We start from the raw sequence: 15,498 nt of genomic DNA, 5'->3' as shown, positions 1-15,498 counted from the left end.
AGTTGCCAGCATGCGCTGGGGTCTGGTGGCCACACCGCCAGTACACTCATGCGCATGACGATGTGTCGCGCTGCATGATTGGCTACCGGCTGGAGCAATAGCCAGTCACAAACAGGGACCAGACTCTTGAGGCTCATGAGTCAGGCAGGTGGCAGCAGCCTGACGGTAGCCCCCCCTCTCCATTTGTTCCTGTTGTTGTGATGAGACAGAGTGAGCACAAATATTTTGAAATATGAAGTTCTCTGAGCTTGGCGCACAGGTGAGGAAAGTCAACATCTACATTCCCAGAGATTGTGAGAGGAAGGTCTATGCACTTGTGAAGTAAGAACATTGCCTGTCAATGACCTTAAGGACCTTAGCTGACAGCAACATGTCACTGATGTGCAATAACATTTTCCTCTTCTATGGAAGAGGCCCTCCACGCGTTTTCCTCTCAGTGATACGCGTAAATCAAAATCCATTGCATATCTGCTCTTTCGCCATGCTGTGTACCGTGCGAAAATGGCATTGCCCATTCGTGACCGTGAGCCCATCCCACGTGCCCAATCTGTCCACAGTGTGGCACAGGACTTGACTATCTGGCAGCACTCCTCATGCCCAATCTGCTTACACAGTGGCACTGATTATTAAAATGCAGATATGTGAGTTTGGCATGGATTTTGAAATCAGAAAGACTTAGTGGGCATTGAATCCTCTTAGGGGAGTTGGTGGCAGATTGCTTGAGCCATGAACTGATGCTGAGCATTGGCAGTCGAATCCTGCTGGTGTGCTGCACATTAAGAATGATGATGGAACTCCCCAGCTCATGTATAATGACCACAGTGTTGAGCTACTAAACCTCTATAGCTCGACTGCCAGCTGGACCGTGCCTTGTCCATGATAATTCCAGGGCTAGCATCTGAGACAGTTGTCAAAGATAAAGTTTGGCTCCCAACTAAGGTCGCATTTTCTTGATTCTGTATAAACAGCCCTGTCAGTAATGAATTCACTGCTCAACTTCGATTCTAGAAATGCAGTACCCCAATGAGCCATGCCTCATTTGCATACTGAATGTGTGAGATAGTGACTTCTGCCCCTGGCCGGAGTATAAGGGTAAGTAGTGGCTGAAGTGCCCACTCTGCCCTCAAACTGCTACAAAAAAAGAGTGATCCCAATCATAAAGGTAAAACAGGCACATGTGGTGACATGGGCCGAGAGAAGGCTATAGTTCTGCAAGGGGTGTGAATGTGATCAAGTAGCAACCCATATGATATGATAGGTTATTTATAACATGCTTAAAACCAGGGGTTTCTAAGCGCGGATCCGGGGATAAAACCTGTGCTGCTCTGTGTCATCTTGCTTCCAAGGCGAGCACCTTGCCCCTGAGCTATCCTTCTGAGACGCCGTACAGCGTACAGTGTAACAGTTCAAAATAAAGGGAATGTCCAATCAATGCTCCATAAAAATATATGGGCCTCATTCCGAGTGCTTAAAAAGTGGTGGTAAGTCTGAGTTTGACCGTGAAGTGAAGGATTTACCTCCAGCAAAATGCTCAAGGTAAATCCTCCGCTTTTCACCTGAAAAAATCAACATCCACTGAAAACCCCAAAATGGGGATTGACACCTCCTACCGTGACTTGCAATGCCATGGTAAAGCAACAGGACCAAGTGGCAATAACATTAATCTTATTTGGTGTTAGTTTGGCAGTAATTTCTGCGGAACAACTGCGAAAATCGGAATGAGGCCATATATACTTTAATTAAATACACCATCTGAAACCATACCTAAATCCAAAAACACTATACAAAATCCACCCCTGTGGAAAGTACTGAGAATATATAAACAAATGAAGATGTAGCGCTCTGTGTAAGAATATAGCAGTGAAACGGAATTCAACAACCTCAATGTTCATTATAAAGGATATGTCTTTGAGGTGCACAAGGGACCTGATCAGTCTTTACAGCCCATATTGAACCAGGGCAGTTCTGAATCAATAGTACCTTTTTCCTGTCTTTGGCAGTTTGACAGAATGGAACAAGGCGTTGAGCTGTTGTTTGCGTGGATTCAACCCACTTCTGTTGCGGAAAGCCATGTATTGGCCCAAACAGCAAATTGGTGTAGAGTCGGTTCAGATGTTGCGTCTCAGGGGTTCAACTGCAGCATTCAAGAAATGTTGGTCAGCCAGGTTCGAGGTGTGTAGTAACTGCTTGGTAAGGTCGATTTGCAACGTAACAGTGGTTCAAGACGAAATCCGACGATGGTACAAAGCAGTGATCTGGATATTCCGGGGTAGAATTAGACAAAGCAATGGTTTAAGGTCAAGCCATGTCAAGTAATTTGGAAACTGCTGGTTCAAGTTGATGAGTGTGACTTCAATGCTCAAGTGAAATCTGGAGATGAGTGGTTGTTTCGAGCAGTTGATGGCCTCTGGCAGCACATGGTGCAGCGTCAAGTTGGTTAGAGGTTACCAGCACATTAGTTCAAAGGTTTAGTTGAGTGGGGTTTGAATGAGGTTTGACTAGTTCAATACGGCAAAACAGGGAGCCATAGCTGCTCTTGTTCTCCAGGTGCTGTGAGATTCACTCGAGATCTCGGGGAAAGGATGAATCTGTTCAGGGCGTGCTCTCCAAGCCTAGAAAGGTTCTGTACAAAGTGGTAGCTCCTGGTTTACAACAGGTGTCACCAAAATGTTCCCGGGAGATGCTAGGAAGAGGAGCTTGCTTCTGCCGTGGATTGCACATTCTGCACCTCAGAGGGTGAGGGATTTGGAAAGATTATATTTCCCAAAAAAGGTCAAAATGAAAACTTCCTCAGGTATTTGTCCAAGAGTGAATGAAGAAGAAGTGGAAACCCCCCTTTTTTTAAAGACAAACATCAATACACGATTTGACTAAAGCAAGCCTGCTTTTAGTTGCCCAATCTGTGTCCTTGTAACAAGTGGACTTTGCCTTCTGACATCATGCGCAAAGGTCTTTGTGTTAAAGGAAGTGTACGGTACAGGAAGGAAGAGAGATGTAGAGAGGAAACAAGATGAATGAATCGTCCTCCAGTTGATCTGGAAGGGATGCATGCAGTAAGACCATGTGCCTTGACTAGCCCTATCTGCGGAGCATGTGGGCAACTCAAGGGGGCCAGCCTTGCTATATCATGTGATGACTGAGGATGGTAGGAGGAGAATTGTCACATGGGCATTGGGTGCCCTGTTACATTGGTAGGTGGCAAGGGATGTGGGTGGGGTGCAAGAATGAAAAGAAATACAAAGTGTGTGCTGCCTCCTCACCAGTGATGTTAACTTAGTAATAATTCACAATCACAGTGCTGAATGTGTGGCCCGTGGTGGGAGATTTAAGATGACAAATAAAGTGTGGGTGCATTATATGACTCCTTGGAAAAGCTGGGGCATATGCAGGGTTGTATTGGCCTCTTGGCCTTTCGGCCCGTGGCCGGGCCGAAATCGTCCCGTGGCCGGGCAGAAATCGTCCCTGGGGAGATGGGGCTGGTTTCTGGCCATGCCTGGGCCAGTTTGGAAAAAAGAAAAAAAATTGAAAAACAAATATATATATTTTTTTCAAATTCTTTTTTTTTTTCAAAAAGCCTTTCATCCTTCTTAGGTCGATAAATTAATACCAACACAGATTGGGTGATATTGTATGCATATTTGTTCTATAAAAAAGAGCTTAAGCGTAAGTGCGATACAATAACATTATCATTTGGCCTGCTTGGATTTGCAGTAATTTAGTGTAATTAGGAACAATGCTATTTAATGGCACTTCCTGTTTTGTCAAGGGGTGAAAGGTTGTGTTTCATCACTTCCCGGGATGTCACTTTGGGGTGGGGTAACACATCCCCCTTTTGACAAATAGAGTATAATGGGACAGTGCAAGCAAAGAAAAGGGCACTAGTACATTTGATTATGTGATGGAAGTTTGGTGGGTATTTAAACTCAAAGACATAGGAAGTGAGGAGTTTTGGGAAAGCAGAAAATGAAGAATGCATTTTTGACAGGAGAAAAGCAGCTTGGGGTTCCTCCTGAAAGCATTTGATGGGCACTCTCGCTGACAAGGCCTTTCATTGAGAGATGAGGCTGAATGTAGAGGCAATTTGTAAAACAGGGCCAGATTGCCTGGGAGGAAATTTGGGAGCAGATGGACAGATTTAAAAGAGGTACCTATATGCTGGTGATGTCCCTACTTGTCCTTGGCCTTTGAAAGTCAAACCCGTGCAAAAATCAAGGAACATTAACATATATTTCCCAATAATGAATTAATCCCATATGACACATATTTTGGTTGAACCCTGGTTAGAAGCTGAGCCGCCAATGGGGCACATGGGGGGTGCTGGGCCTGCAAATGAAAATTCTTGGAAGTAGATTTACAATAGATTGCCTTGGATTCGATAATTGTACAGGGCATATATGTTTCCTACAGTAGCACATTGTTAATTAATTCCCTGGGTTTTGATTGCTATGAATGTAAAGTGCTCTGTTGCTTGCCAAAGCAAGGTCAGCACTCAATAAATACAATAATAATAATAATAATAATAATAATAATAATAATAATAATAATAATAATAATAATAATAATCATAATATACTAATAATAATCATCATAATAATAATTCACATAAGCAAATTATATCTGGGGTTGCAAGGCCTGTGCACCTGTGTTAAACCTCTTGAATTGAAACAAATCCTGAATAACAGTTTCTACTCATTACAATGGACAAAGCAAGGTGGTTTGGTTCTCCCCTACAGTCCCAAGAAAGAAATGTCAATTTTAGAAATCATAATTTTTCCAAGTACCATTGCATAGAAAAATAAGCATTCTGCCTTGAGTGGGCTCTGAATTTGTTGATTCCTCTTCCATTTCAATTTTATAATCTCATGTCTCAATGACACTTTAATCCACTAACATGGTTTTGCTCCCCAAAACAAAAGCTTCTAGATGGTTGTAATTTCCATATATTTCAATAGGCAAACCTGATTATTAAAGGCCACATTATTGGTGCTTATGAAAAAAATATTTGGTTAGATTAATATATGTATACAATTTTTCACTTTTAATGAAATTATTAGAGATTATGTGTGAAATATCAGGAGATGATGTCCATTTTATATGACATTAAAGGTTTCAGGTACAATTTGATAAACACACAATAGAATTATTTTCCATATTTTATTGAACTTATATACCCCAGAGTACACATGTATTAGAAGAACCCATGTTTGTCTAGACTAGTCATTTTTATTTGATCATGCATATTTGAATAGATATTGGCGTGATTATTCCAATGAAGTTCGATATTGTTCTGCAAATGCAAACGTAAGGCATTACAGCAGGAAGGTTGTGTTTTCCTTTCTGTAAACAATCTGCCAGTCTCCAATTTCTTGTTTTCATATTTTAAATTAAACAGAATATTTAGATTAAAAACAACATGCACCTTTTCCCAGATGTTGAGGTGGTGTGGTTGTGGATGAGGTATTAGAGTGGGGGTGTTTATTAAGAAACACATTAAATGCTACACATATAAATATATTCCAAATATAGAAGTAATTACATATGGAGGTGGCAGAGGTTGTAGAAGGTATTGAGGAGGATAACCAGGTAAAGGGCAACAAGGAGGCACATCAAAAGAGGGGTTGAAGCACTTGATTTGGAAGAGACTAAAACTGGTGTAGTAGAGCAGCATGAGAAGACCATCGCATTTCACAAGTGTCAGTCAGGGGCTTGTGAAGTTATGAGCACCTGCCAGAACAGCAAGCAGGTGAAGACAGAATGTTTGAATGTAAGACGCCCATAGGCACCGCTAAGCACAGGATCACTGTACCCATTAAGGAGGCGAGTAAAGAAAAGGCTGTGTGGAGTAAGATCAGGACCATAAGGCGGGGAGGTGGTGAAGAATTCAATGTAGAGCTTTTGGGACAGGTCAGATTGCCAGACTTTTGGTGGAATTACTGTGGCCTTTGCCAAACACAACCCCACCACAGCCCCTACCTCTGCTCAGGACTAACATCTGGGTGCACATCCATGCAGAACCCCTTGAGAAATATTCCCCCCTGAACCTAGAATGAGAGGCAGAGTACCAGAATCAACCAATCAATGTGTCAAGGAAGACATGCAAGGAACACTGAAATGACAGGACTGCGAGTGACTGCAAATTGATCATCAATCTCAGAAAGGGAAACTGCAGTGAGATGCACCAATTGAGACTCGCACTAGTGAATCCAAGGAGAGTCCTCCTGTTATGGTGGAAGATTTGTTTTGGTTTTTCATTCGTTTTTTCTTAATTTGTAAATGGCACTAATGCATCTTGCTTAAACTATGGTTCATAGACGTCTGAGCCTATCTCTTGTTGATCACACTCAGCTTCATGACACTTCCAGGATTTAGATAAAGTACAAGGGGCTAGCTTTAGTGGGATACATTCCATAGCCGTACAGAGGATTTGTTGAGTTTCTCTAACCTCAAGTTGATGATCATGCTTAAAATAATGCACAGTAACATTTAATTCACTATTTACATGCTGTGCTTGTGTTATAGGTGAACAGACTGCACAGCAACAGAGCACATGTTTTGTAATGAGTACATTCACCTTTTTGTTACCACTCCCTTATATTACAACCAGTTATTAAGTTGAGTCTGACAGACAACAATTCTAAGGCTAAGGCTTCCTTGATATTTTGGGTTCCTTATCAAGAACAAAACATTGCTTCTGACAACTAAATCCCGGCTCTCAAGCGAGAAGTGTTCCAACCTCACAGAGCTTGCATTTGCACAAGCAATCCAGAATTCCCCTCTGCTCCGATTGGCTGTATTCCACGCTCATGGGTAATTAGACTATGCAGAACCCGGTGTAAACCGATCTTCTTCTGGAGCCAAATGTAGAGGTCAAGACCCATATTTGTTTCATTGAAAATGAGAGGTCAGGTACGAGGTGCATACTGATTTATTGGAAAGTATACAATGCATACCTGGATGCTGCTCATTCAAATAACCTTTCCTTCCTCAAAAACAAAAAGGCCTTTTAGCCAGGGGATGTCATCTGGGATTAGGAACATTTTCAAAAATGCAAATGCCACACTCCTAATGATATAAGCAATATAAGTGATATAAAGACCAGGAGGATAGCTCAGGGGCAACATGCTCCCTTGGAAGCAAGACGACAGGGAGCAACACACGTTTGATCGCTGGGTCCTTGCTTAGAAACATCTGGGTATTAAGCACGTTATAAATAACCTATCATATCATATAAGGGTGCCAAGGAACATCCTATTCCTGCTCTTGTGCAGGATGCCAGCTAAGGCTTCACTCTATGAAATTACCTTCTCTATCCCAGGGCCAGACTCTCATCTTTGGGAGAATGTATCTTCTTTTTTAACCTCTAGGTTACCAAGAGAACATGAAATCATTTAGGTTCCAGTGCACAGATATTACTTTGAGCGCTTTGAAACACTTGCCTGTGTATAGGCGCTGTATAAATAAACAATATCATCACCACCTATCATTGGATGGGTTGTCTAATTACGCCCCCCCTCTGCGTGAAAGGACAAACCCACAATCAAATTCTTAAACTCAGCTACTCCATCAATCATTTGCTACCTTAACGATCAAGATAGTGTTGCTTGTCATGTCCAGTTTTACACACTGGCAATTATCCTGCACAGGGTTCCTGCTTATTTGCCCTTCTAGTTATACTCACCATGCAAATGAGTACACTGTCTTTCAGAACACTGTCTCTCCCTTGGCCCTCAGCCTCTCTTCCTGCACCTCGGTATGCCTCAGTCCATCTCTGCCAGAACACTGCCCCAGAGTCGAACCACAGCCTTCAAGGAATTCCCTGCACAGCTCTCACTCCCAGCTATGGTCAGCAGCCTAGCAGAAGATTCTCGCCAGAATTCCAGCCTGGCAGGATAGTCCTCTCTCCCCAGGAAATCCGTCCTTCCCCTTTTCTCTCCCTCTATTTCAAACCCTCGTTCAACACCTCTTCCTCTATATGATTCTGTCATTTTTCTTTAGCATGTCCCATCCTATCCCACTGTGCCATCTGTCACCACCCCCGATTAAGCTTGTGTCATTTTGCAGGACCTGGCATTGGCAAACTCTGGACAATATTTCGCTTATCAGAATTTCCTATCAGTGTTCCATTTCACACTTTATCCTTCCTTCCCTTTCTGCTTTGAATGAACAAGACCCATGGCACTGTTGCATTGCTCTGCACACCATGAATCTTTCCTTCACATTCACCTTTTTCCTCTGCTTTATATTCTCAGTCTGCTCATGTCCGTGCGCCTGCCGCCACACCACTATTTTCATGGCCCAAGAAATTCTAACCCACTCTATGTACCCCCCTATTCTAAGTATTAGTGTAAAATGTTCAACTACACGCTGAAAATACTGTACAGCTCCTAATTCCCCAACAGTATCCATGCAGTGCTGATTGTTTTGCTGATCCGACTGCATGTGTGAAATGCAAAACAGAAGTCATCATCTCAGTCAGTACCGCTCAATAAATTTACTAACATGGCATATCTGTCAGAAGTAGGAGTAATCCAGCATGAAGCACTCCATATATAATTATTGTTAATGTGTCTGAAATGTGAAAAGTGCAACCATATACACATTAAGATAATATGCAAATTGCGCAAGCAAGGTTATGGGCAAAGAAAGTCACGTGCAACATGCACAATTTACACCTACTCATTTGCCAAACCATATCAAATCGCCATGTGCCAGGCCCTGAAATTGACTTTAATACAGAATGGTAAAAGTGGAAACAAAAATAACCTGTTTTTCCTAAACATGTCAAACAATAGTGAAAATAGATAACTTTTTAGTAAACATTTTAAAAATACGTAAATAACAAGTTCTTGTTAATTTGCCTGCACCTCAAATCTGGCCTAGGGTCGGGTTGGATCTGAGGACTTGCTACAGGAGCAGGTGGATTGCTATGTTTTGTGAATCTGCTTATCCCATTTGTGTAGGTCTTACCTGGGGTTGGCTTCTTGTGGCCTTCCCACCCCTCTAGACACAGCCACCTTGCATATTATTTATTTATTTAAAAACGTATAAAGCACACACTAAGGCCCGAAAGCGTCTAGGCGCTGGCATTGGCAGTACAGAGAAAAAAAAGCTCTTTATGAAAAGTGGGATGCATCCCCTCTGGCCCATACATTCACAGATCAGCATGTCTTCAAATGCTCTGTTGCAGAGTGCTTGGAGCACATGCGCTACTGCGCTCTTTTGCTTCTTTTTTGACACTGCAAACGTCTTCTGCGGCTGTTGGATCTCAAAAGCAAAAGGATTGCACCATCTCAGTATAATATTTTAGTGAGTCCAATGAAAGGTCTCAAAGCTTGGATGACACATGATTTTAAAACAGGACCATTATGGCGGCAACTCTTTCCTTACAGCGCGCACAGAGTCACTTAAACATTCAGATCCAGTGACAGTAATCGCAAGTGGCCCGTTTCTTATTTTTTTATTTTTTTTATTAACATAGCTGATATAAATCAACTTTACAATATTATTATCAGAAAAGAAACAGAAAAAAATACAATAATTAAGTCAATTATACAATTAAAAATTAAGAAAAAAACACTGCAATGTTGTACATTAAAACACAAATGACAATTAGTCAAACATTGTGACATTGAACACAAATTAAACAAGGCTGATTTCCAAAGTCAATTTAGCAATGCTAGCAGTAAAATATACTCGGTTCTTGAACTGCCCAATAACACTCACATTCACTGCAAAGTTCTTCATTCTGAGTAGGGTTGATTTCACTAAAAGTGTTCTCATTACTCTCGTTAAGTTTCAACCCATGAAGGAACGCAATTGTTCTTAATCTTGCCTGCGTGTAAATGCCAGAATATGTTAACTTCCATAGATTTTCAGGAGTGAGAAGCCGAAAAAGCTTCATCAAATATTTAAAGTGTGTAAGCCGCTGAGCAATCGGTGCATCACACTCAGTCAATAGATGGCTTAGCGTTTCTTCCTGATCTTGTCTTTTGCAGAAGCGACAGTAGTTGGCTGAGCTCTTGATGATTTTCTGTCGAGCCAAGACCTGTCTTGTGGGCCACAAATTCAACCTTAAACGAATAAAGTCGTTTCTACGCAGTTGCAATTGAGATTGCAGCAGATAGGGCTCTGGTGCACTATTTTTTTATGGCAAACAATTCAGGGTCAAAGGGCCTCATCCTGAGTTGGCCGGTAAGGGTTAACGGGCACCGGTAAGGAGACCAGTGCCGGTAAACCCTTAACGCCCAATTCCGAGCTCCCTTTTCTCCTGCTAAGGGACCAGGGCGCTAATAACGGGCCCGCTATTTGGGGTCCCGTAATTAGCGCCTACGGGGGCTCAAATGGGAATGGGGAATGGTCGGAATGACCCGGTAAGTCCCCATTCTGCCAGACCGGACCCGGACCCGGGTTTGGAGGCAGCCATGGGACTAGCACCATGGCTGCCTCCAAACTCGGAATGAGGCCAAAAGTCTTGATATTGCTTGCATTTTTCTCTAGTATCAATCCAGTCTCTTTGAAAGAGTTTTGTCTTGACTTGTATTGGATTTCGCACAAGAGTAACTAGAGAAACATCTGCAAGCGCGAGGGCCTGGGTAACTAGCTTACACCACTTTGAGATGAATGGGTCAGTCGAGGAGAGAACAAATTCCGGTAATATACCCAGCACAGAGCAGGTTTCAAAGGCTACCAGGCATTTCCTGAAAAGGGAAACCAACTGCCACATGCACCGAGCGTACAAGGAAATCAATTCTAGTTCATTTAGTATCAGTGCTACTGGTGTCAAAGGTGGAAGCTCCAATATTTGCCCTCAAGCCTTGACCAAAACTCTTTTGACATAGTTGGTTTTGACTCAGATGCATAGAGAAGAATAGGTGTAGTCTTCTGCTGATAATATGTCAATGCTGGAACAATAGTAAATTTGCCAAATTTGGCTTGAATAAGTGTCGCCTGGTGGATGAAGGTGACGCTTTTATCTTGCAATAACTGTCGGTAAACTCGAGTACCTATTAAACTAGTGATTAAGGTGCCTAAATAGGTATAGTGTTGCACAATGTCAAGCTGAGTTCCACCAAGAAACCATTTAGAGGTCTTCTTGATGGACTTTTTGGCTGGAAGAAACTGAATGATCTAAGTCTTCTCCAAGTTCATAGTGAGAAGATTCTCTTCAGTATAGATAGCCAATGCATGCAAGGCTGTTTGCAGACCCTTCAGCGTTTTTTAAATGAGCATGAGGTCATCCGCATGCAGAAGAAACAAAACCGCCTTGTTAGCCAATTTAGGAGGGTCAGAGAGGAGATGTAGAAAAACTCTTCCAATATCTGAAATAAAGAAGTTAAAGAGGTCCGAGGCCAATGTACAACCTTGCCTCAGCCCTCTAAACGAAACGTCTCTATGGGTTCAGATCATTTTCCGTCAGATGTTAATCTCACACGGATGGTGTTTTGCGTGTGAAGAGATTCAATAAGCGAAACAATGTAAGACACAATTTTTAGAACAAGAGCTCCCTCGAAACTAAGTCGAAGGCAGCTCTTAGATCAACAAAGGTGAAGTACAATGGTTGGTTCAGGGTGCGATGATGTTCGATTAGTGAAGTGAGTGTTAGTAAGTTCACACTAGTACCCATCCCTGGAAAAAATCCAGTTTGAAAGGGGTCCCTCTTTTGCTGATCTGATGTCCATTTGTTAAAGTTTGTTAAAGTCTCACAAAATAAATTTGGAGAAGAGCTTGCCAGGTGCGTCCAAAAGCGAAATTGGTCTATAATTCACAGGATATGAATGATCACCCTTTTTGAAGATAGGGACGGTCACTGAGGTGCACCATGACAGAGTTGTATCCTCCTCGGAAATCAATAAGCCCTTGAATTTTGGAACCTCAGAGATCTGTCTATATTGATGGAGTGGTGATCTCATGTAAAGATTAGTAAAGAACAAGACCCACTCTTTCTCATTCACCCCATTTTGCTGTACCAGCATTTGAGCAGCATTGTTAGAAATATTGTACATGTTGAATTACTTACATATCTGTTACTGCGCCATATTGTTTAAAAGACCCCACATAAAGAGTACTGATCCGTAATGGTAGTTAGCAAACGTTTTTTAATAATCAAAAAAGCCCTTTGTGATAAAAAAGTTGAACAAATTGGTGCATCGTCAAGTGGAAATCAAAAACATAATAAAAAGTAAAAAGTATAATAAAATATAAACAGTGGGTTCAAAAAATATCCCATTAAGTTAAATTATTAATCACAGCATTGTATAATGGTACAAATGTCATACTTATTTCAAAGCAAATATATGGTTGTCACAGAGATTTGGTAGGAGGGAGTAAGGGAGGAGTGTTAGGAGTTATGCACAAAAGAATGAGAGAGAGGGGAAGGGTAGATGGTTGAAAGGAAGACATGAGTTTACAATCATCATGATCACATGCCTTCTATTCATTTGAACTGATAATGGTCAAAAAGCCTCTGGCATTTTAATTAGTAATATTTAGCTTGTAATTTTTAGTTTCCGCTGGCTTGCAAATCAAGGTATGAGAGGGACCTGAATAGTGTACCATATGTGTAAAAATAGGGCGTAGTAGAGCATAGTTTTGATCCGAACATTTACCGTTTTGTTTCACGTACCCTGCAATTATGGTTAAGTGCAAAAACTAAAATGAGCCTTATAGTTTAGAGCAAAGCCTGACAGGGCATCGGTTTGGTCCATTCAACATGCAAGTACAAAAATATGAATAACTGACGTCGGTTTTTTCTAACAAAGACATGGAAATGTGCTATGAAATAATTGGGAGTATATAGAAGTTATCCTGTTGGCTCTTGATATGGTAAATGTTTGTGTCTTACATTGGTTCTGATGTTCAAGACAAAATTGCGTCTGTGCTACTCAAAATTTCCTGGGGTTAAATCCCACCTGTGTGAGAATTGTAACAATGAATTACATTAGCCATAATATCTCATAATCTACATCTCATTCATGCACGGTCCGTGCATAAATTCAGCAAATGTATCTATAAGAAGTTATAACCTCAGCAGCGCATTAGCGTTCATATGGGGGGAGTGCTTATTATTCAACTTGACCCCATCCCGCGTATTGTCACAAATGCTACTGTTAACTGTGAATGAGTTGTTCCCTTCGCATTTGTTGCATCTACAATGCAAAGGTATTAGGAAATTTGCTTGTACGGCTCACAGCATATACTTAATGCATAGAATACTTATTGCTCGTATGGCTCCCAATATATGATTAATACATCAAATACATATTTCTCGTAGCGCTCCTGTACCCACAACATTTTAGCTTGAGTGCAGGAATAGAGGCATTCGCTGTTGGCATTAATCTCGCGTATCCGTTAGGGCTTACCTACCAAGTGTCTGGTTATACATCTCTCGGTTGCTTCAAACGCTGGAACCAGCAAGCTAGTTCCTGTTATAAAACGTTGCCTTGACAACACATGTGTCCTTCCTTTGTTGCTGCAGTAGTTTGTGTAGCTGTCGGCCATGTTTTAGTGTGAACCTGTATTTCACGATACATTTGGCGAGAGTTTATATCAGTATGTTAACAAGCACTTTAGAATGTTTGTGTTTGGAATTAGAGCTATGTGTGTATGAAAGATTGTAATGTGCTTAATTACCTGGTTCTAGGTAGCAAAATATTATTTACCACAGTATTACCCTATTATGTATGGAAAACGGGATTATGCTGCTCCAAATCTTGGCAGTACTATTCATCTATAAGGAATGGCATTAATGCCATCATTGCAATTGTTGAACTGTGCACAACATGTTTCTTTCACAACATTATCGGGTATTCCATTCAGCTTGCATGTATTTAGAAATGCATGCTGCAACTCCAGCAGGTTTGTATTGGGATTGTACTTAAACAGCCTTGTGGCTGTAATATGTGTGTTTGACATATTTACTGAAATAACATACACCATCCCCAAAAATAAAATATTCAATGCTACTGTCAACATGATATTGTTAGAAAAATGATGCCATCTCATTGTCAGAGTCAGGCCCCGATCCACTGTTCTGAACAAGCATATAAGTTTGGCCTCTTCCTGTTGCAATGTTTGTTCCTGATTGCCTCCTCTTCTATTCAGAGTGACTTTCATCAGGCCAATACATCTCAAATCCTTTTTGTTGTGCATTTGATGCATTCTTTGCCAGTGGTCGGCTAGAGGTAGGCTTTTGTCCTGGCTACCAATACCCGCTATGTGCTCTCCAATCTTGTTTGCAGTTCGCGAATTGTGCTTCCAATGTAAATAAGCTTCCATATGCACACGATAGCATATATCACATGTTTTGACCGGCAATTGATCTGGTCTTGTATTCGAATGTGTGTTCCATAGAAGTCCTTGAATGTTTCAGTACGTGTGGTGGCATATTGGCACATGGAGCAAGTCCCACATTTCCTGAACCCTTTGTTAGAGGGTTGGAGCCATATTGTGTGTGTCTTCACTTGAGTTTCTGGTAGCAATGAAGGGCACAATTCATTTGTTAGCAATATTGATGAGAGACCATATTTGAGCAGTATTCTTTTGAGAAATACTAAGCAGCCTGGCCTCCCCATCAGATTGCATCATGACCATTTGATGGGAACGAAGCCAATTCCTGTAACGACATTGTAAAGATCTTATCAATTTGCACTTGTTCGTTGAGTTTGAAGCAAGAACAATCTGTTTCTGCTTGCGTAATAAAGATTTTTTATGCTGGACCGCATCATGAAATTGATGAGTGGGCTTGTGATGTACCAACGACTTGTGATTGAACCTGAGTCTGATATAAGTGCAGATAGGAAGTGTAGTCCGTCGTTGCAGCAATTCTGTGACAGTAAACATTCTCAACATTGTTGTTAAAAGATGTTAATGCATGTGATTTCCATGTGAAACGTGTTCTCGTGCTGTTAACCAACATGGGCTGTTTAAAGGTTGGACAGACAGACTCGACCGCCCGATTGTTCGGCTGCCAACTTAGATTCAGCATTACATGGTCGCTATGGATCTGAGCATTAACTTTGAAACTAATGGCTGCCTCAAATGTACCAGAATCATCATAGGCATAGTCGATGGTATACTTGCTCAAGCCTCTACACTATGTGACCTTGAAGGAGATGTCCCCAGGCAGAGCCCCGTTGCACATTATCAATCCTCTATCATGCATCAATGACCTCCATCTCAAGCACGACAAATTGAACCTAGGATTATTCGCAGGTAACAATTGCAAATTCAAATCACCAATCAATACAACATTTGTTATTTCACTTGCCTCAACAATGACATTCATCAAGTTCTCCAGATCTGAGAAAAATTCATCGTCTGTTATCCCCCCTGCGTTCCGATACATATTGGCAATGGCTACCACACTCCCCGGAAGGGATCATTTCACCATAAGTAAATATAAGTTAGGAGCAGCCCAAAAAGAGAGTTGCCAGGTTTTATGATTTTTTATGGCAACTAGAAGTCCGGAAGAAGGACGACAATGGCCATATGACTTGGCAG

This window comes from Ambystoma mexicanum, chromosome 7q (assembly GCF_040938575.1).
Source record: "Ambystoma mexicanum isolate Mex_15411 chromosome 7q, UKY_AmexF1_1, whole genome shotgun sequence".
NCBI classification, from domain to species: domain Eukaryota; kingdom Metazoa; phylum Chordata; class Amphibia; order Caudata; family Ambystomatidae; genus Ambystoma; species Ambystoma mexicanum.
The sequence above is the reverse complement of the archived record's forward strand: the minus strand, read 5'-3'. Positions refer to the sequence as shown.